Source organism: Lampris incognitus, chromosome 2, assembly GCF_029633865.1.
Source record: "Lampris incognitus isolate fLamInc1 chromosome 2, fLamInc1.hap2, whole genome shotgun sequence".
In the NCBI taxonomy this organism is placed as follows: Eukaryota; Metazoa; Chordata; class Actinopteri; order Lampriformes; family Lampridae; genus Lampris; species Lampris incognitus.
This window is the reverse complement of record NC_079212.1, coordinates 102600179-102606431: the sequence shown is the minus strand read 5'-3', so window position 1 is coordinate 102606431 and position 6253 is coordinate 102600179.

Here is a 6253-nt window from a genome sequence, read left to right as displayed (position 1 = left end):
TCCTGGGTGTCTCCCCGTCTGCTACCCCAATGACTGCTGGGATAAGCTCCAGCATCCCACGACCCCAATTGGGATAAGCGGCTTGGATAATGGATAGATGGATGTTTATGTGAATTTCTACAACATAGTGTTAAACTGCTGTAAACTACAAGCAGATAAAGGAGGTAACAAGAAAGAAACTAGAGGCTGAGTATCGTATCTTATTTAGGCAGCAAGTTGATCTGGCTTTCTGTTTGGAACGTGGGACTGAGAAATGATGAGCTCCTCAGTCTTTGGGTGAGGAAATAAGAAAACCACTACAGATCATCTAAATTTTTTTGACATTAAAATGTCAACATGGTAACATTCATGAACCCATTACAATATTCTTCTCCAGATCTTTGAGTTTTCAGTGTAGTCTTGTTCCTCTGCACCATGGTGGCACGTTGGCCCAATGGTTTAACGCTGTCACCTCACAGCAAGAAGGTGCTCCAGGTGCTCCGGTTTCCCCCACCATCAAAAAGACATGTATGTTAGGGTTGATACTCCTGTCTGTGCCCCTGATCAAGGCATCGCAAGACAAACTGGCGTTGGTCCCCAGGTGCTGCACGACGGCTTCCCACTGCTCCTAGCTACACAGCTAGGATGGGTTAAATGCTGAGAAGAATTTCCCTTCGGGGATCAATAAAGTATCTCAAAATAAATTTAAGAAAAAAAAACAAAACAAAATCTCTGGCTGACAGAGAGCCAAACGGGCGGAAAGGCTGAAAAACACAGATCGATGGGCCGAAAGAGATGAGTCTCCCGATTTCTGCAAATGAGAATAAAAATGTTCTTAGATCAACATTTGTCATGATGTCCTTTGGCTGTCATATCATTCACCTAGTCAGGTTCATGTTAGAAATATGGTTAGGGTTAGTGTTTAGAGTTTAGGTGAGGGGTTAGGATTTAGCCCGAGGTCAGCATATCAAATGATGACCTGAGAACATCTCCCATTTGCAGAAATCAAAAGACACAACATTGGGCAGACAGACTGACAACTTTCAGAAACATCTCCAGCAACATGTCTCAATGCATGGTCAGCAATCCTGGTGTAGAAATCCCAGAGAAGTTGAATCAGTTCATTTGGAAACCAAATTTATGGGAAAACGTTTGTCACTCATCTAGGAGAGTATGTCAGCTCTTCTTGGTGTCCAGATGAACTGATTCAACTTATCTGGGATCTCCACCAACACTTCTCTCGAGTGTATTTTTTGTTGCCTTAAGTTGACGATTGTCTCTTCTTACCTACTGACTCAATTTATTCATCTTAGAAGTGCTTCCAGATTGGGAAACTACCACATGACATCAGTCAGATGCTGGTAAATTGTAATGGGCCTGAAATCTAGCATCTAAATCTAGTGTTTAAATTTAGTCTACGTCTCCTTTAGTCAACCATCACTGGACGGTTCTGTTTTATACTTGGAAGAATATCTGAGTTGTAAAGCTTTGGAAGTGTATGGTGAATATGAGGGTGGACCAGACTCAGAGGCCATCAGTTTCCTGCCTGATGTAGTAACTCTGGCTGGGACAAAAAAACAACTGATGCTTTAATAACTTCCAGAAATCTGAGCGCCTCCACCTTCCTTCACCCCATCTAACTCCAGATGACAACGTCTCTTGAGCAATACAGTACCGTAATTTAAGCAACCGCAGTATTTTACCCCCCCACACCCAAAACACTTCCTGACCCTGTTTGATTCTCTTGTGCGCGTGTGTGTGTGTGTGTGTCAGGCTTTGCTTTGCTCTGCTTGCACAGTGCATATACTATCTCCAATACAGAAGGTGACTTATTTAAGTCGTATTCAAAGGTCATATTTGCAGACTTCACAATCATCCTCTAGAGACAAGTGTTTTCATGTTAGTCTGGAGTTAGGGAATAATTTACATGAGAGTTTAGCACATGTCTGCATGTAACATACATATATACATGTGTGCTAAGGGCCTTTTCTGTGTAAATACACAGACACACACAGAAAGACAGATTTCCAACCAAAACAGAGACATCTTGTTTCCTCAGATGTGCACCGCTCAAACAGATATTTGATCATGCAAGATGATTATTCTAGTGGTCTAGATCTGAGGGCTTAAAGCAGACAAACACAACCATGTACCATAGAGTACTAATTAAAGGTGTGCAGGCTTTCTTTCTGCTCAATCACGACACGGCAATCTAATCAGTAAATTCAACTGGTGTGATGTTTGGTTGGAAAGTTACCTGTACAATCACAGAAAGTTGAATCAGTTCATCTGGACACAACATTTATTGAGAGGCAATCCTCCCTAAGTGCAAGGAGGATTGTCGTGACTTGTACATCGGGGAAACCAAACAGACGCTGGCCAAGAGGATGGCACAACACAGAAGAGCTATCTCGTCAGGCCAGGACTTCACAATCTACATCCATCTAAAGGCCAGTGGCCACTCTTTCAAGGACGAGGATGTGGGATGTGTGGATAGGGAGGAACGCTGGTTTGAATGGGGAGTCAAAGAGGCCATCTATGTGAAGAGGGAACAACCATCCCTGAACTGGGGGGGGGGGGGGGTAAGAGTACATCTGTTGCCATCTTACAATGCTGTCATTACAAACATTCCCCAATCGTCTGTGAAAAGTGCACATGGCCATTGTAACGCTAGTTAATGGTCACAGCAATTTGCATATAAAACTGATCGTTGGTTTCAGTCATTATGCCACTGTATTGTTAATAAGGGTGGGGATACCTGCAGTCAGTTGAGACTGAAGAAGCCACTTAGATGAGCGATGAAGCGTTTCTCTCTCAATAAACGTTGTGTCCAGATGAACGGATTCAACTTTCTTTTGATTTTCCTGCCTGGATTATTGAGCATGCAGAAAGACATTACCTGCACACTCTTGGCCCCCCACAGAGCATTGTTGCTCATATCTGGTGTAGCAATAGACAGAGAGAAGGAAAAAGATAGTGTGGAGGGGGGGGGGCATTGGAGTATCAAGAGAGATATGAAGGATAAGGGAAAGGGTAACAGACAAAGAGAAAAGAGGAGATAAACAAGAAAAAAAACAAGGTTTAGAGAAAAGAGGAAAAGAGCAGAGAGAAAGCGAGAAAGACAAAAGAGACCAGAGACAGAGAGTATAGGAGAGAGAAAAATGAGGAAGACAAACATGGACAGGAAAAAAAATGGATAGAAATGTAAATAAAAAGAGAGAGAGAGACAAAGGTAGATTTTTGCAGAACCGGGTTCCTATAAGGATGACAGCACTCATCTCCTGTTTTTCTTCCTTCACAGCCCCTCCATCTAGACCAGGGACCAAAACTAACCAACTATGACTCATACAAACAATCATGACACACCTAAAAAGATATGACCATGACATAACGTCAACATAACACACACACACACACACACAACTGTATGTACATGTTATGTAACATATATTACAAACATTACAATGATACCATGTGAAAATACAACGGCAACAATAATGACAATAATCTATACAGCAAAAAAACAAAAAAACAAACACGTATACAGCAGTGTTGTAGTCGAGTCACTAAATCTCAAGTCCGAGTCGAGTCTTGAGTCCCCAGTGTTTGAGTCTGAGTCCCCAAAGAAGAGTCTGAGTCATCAAGGTTGAGTCTGAGTCGAGTTCCAAGATGGGCTCCAGTGCTCCACTCTGGCACTGTAAAAAAGCTGACATACAAATAAAAAAGGTCTACATTAAACATACTAAATGACACAGCTGTCACCATTTCAAAGGGAGTTTATTTACTTTGTGACACAACAGCCAAACAAAAAACTAACAAAAACAAAAAACAGTCTTTATCAATTAACAAGTCCGAGTCCTCATCTCCAACTTCCGAGTCTGGATGCAGTCAATGCTCGAGTCCAAGTCCAAGTCAACAGTGATCAAGTCCAAGTCGGGTCACGAGTCCTGAAAATCAGGACTCGAGTCAGACTTAATTTCCTGGGGTCAGTTGCACCAGTAGTGTGCAAGTCCTTACTAAGTCACGTAAGTATATACTAAGTCAGAATTTGCACCACACTAAATAAAAATGGGTTTCACCACTACTAATGTTTATTACTAGGAATTTAGTTGTTGCTAAATTCTTACACATACCAACTAACAGCAATGATACAAACAGACCTAGCTTAACTTAAATAACAACAAACAGAGCAACAGGTAGCTTAGACTGTTTAGAGCTACTATTTGAAAATGAGTAAAATATTCACGGTCAGCTCATTTTTTGTCATAAAGGCCATACCTTCTTGATTTATATGATGTGGACATTTTTATCCGACATCGGCTCGTGAGGCAGATGTGCAGTTCCATATTTACATGTGTGAACGGGTTTTGATCGGCTGGCTGCGGCGATGTTTGCCTAGTAACCAATTTACACATTATTATGGCTTTACTAACTATGACATTCCTTATGTTTGAGCGGTGCAACCGAATTTAGTACATCGCTAGTTTACAACTTACTAAGATCCTGGGAAGGACTTGACACACAAACTTAGAAACAGATTTAGTAATGATTGGTGCAACCCTGCCCTGGTCCCTAACTTTATCCATAACCTTAATCTATAAACTAAGGCAATTCTTAGACCGGCTGTCACCCTGGTCCCTAACCTTATTCATAATCTTAACCTAAAACCTTATTCATAACCTTAACCTAAACTAAAGCAATTCTTAGACCGGCTGTCACCCTGGTCCCTAACCTTATTCATAACCTTAACCTAAACTAAGGCAATTCTTAGACCAGCCATCACCCTTAACCCTGATCCTGCACCCTGAAACCTTCCCTTTTCAACATCTCCTCACAATGGAGGGCTTTCTTCATCATCTTCCCATCATGGGTCGGGACCTGACTAACTGACCCCTCCCCCACACCCAGGCTTTTCTTGTATACTAACAGTCTTTTGTGCACACACAGACATTGACATACACTAACACACAAGGAAACACCCACAGACATGCACACAGCAACAAAGAGGGACCGAGTGAGCTACGCCCCAGGCAGACAAACGATATTTCCGGTATAAAGCGATTCTCTACGGACTGTTGTGCGAGACTTCTCAGACCCACGTGGCTCTGATACACAGATGTGGAAACACACACACACACACACACACACACACACACACACACACACACACACACACACACACACACAGGAAGTTGCCCAAGCTTACTGTAATTTCATTCAGATACTCCATCTCTATTCTTTCTGCCTCTTTCTGTGTGTGTCTACATCTATCTGAAGCCACAATCTCAAATAGTGTGCTACTCTGTTCTGTGTTTCTGTATGTCAGTGTGTGTGTGTGGGTGGTGGATGGGTGAAATGTGGGGGTTCTTCACAGTGAGACCTTGTTTGAAAACCCCTGAAGCACACGGTCACCACCTAGTGGGTAAAAATGTGCAACTGAAAATATTTATTATCTTTATCACTATTATTATTCATATCATTATCATAAATCTCCAACCATCTGTTTGGAACAAACAGGTAAGCACAAACGCCAAAGCTTATCTGCAAAAAATCAACTAGGTTCCACCACCTAATAAAAATGTAATTGCTCTTCTCATTGGGTGAAACACAGCGTAGGAAACCTACTCCCTTAATTTCAACTGTGCGGTGTAATCTAAAAGGATATGACAGCCATCCTGAGATGAAGATCAAGCATCGTCTGGAAACGGCTGAAGTTAAGTATGTGCGAAGTGGGTGTGTATTATGGTTGAGAATACCATGTAAGCTTATCTTGACAGTACTGCTGGCAGAGAAGTTGTTTAACAAGCAAACCAATATTCTAGTCACAACAGTATAAGTTGTGTCAAAACAAATGAGCCAAACTATTGCCAAAGCTATTTTGTTAAATTTAGACAGTACAAAAAAAAAAAAAAAAAACCAAAAAAAAAAAAAATTACACAGTACAAGATGGAAACGTGTATTAGTGGACAGCAAGACCTGGGTTGCTCCGAGACCCCAAAGATGGCCATGCTGCGCAGCCAACAGCTATTTGTCCAGTGAAGTTATGGGAGTCCATGACTCCAGTTGGCAGAATGAGTTTGTCCGACTCTTTCATAAGTGAAAGCAACTAGACTAAGCAAGCACTGAGTAAAATACTGAGCATATGAAAATTCTGCTCCCCAACGAAACAGTCCAAACTTGAAAAAACAATTTGCCTGTTAAAAGTTATTTAGCCACTGCTTCTGACTGTAACGTACCCACTAAATCTAAACCAGCACCATCATATTTATGCATA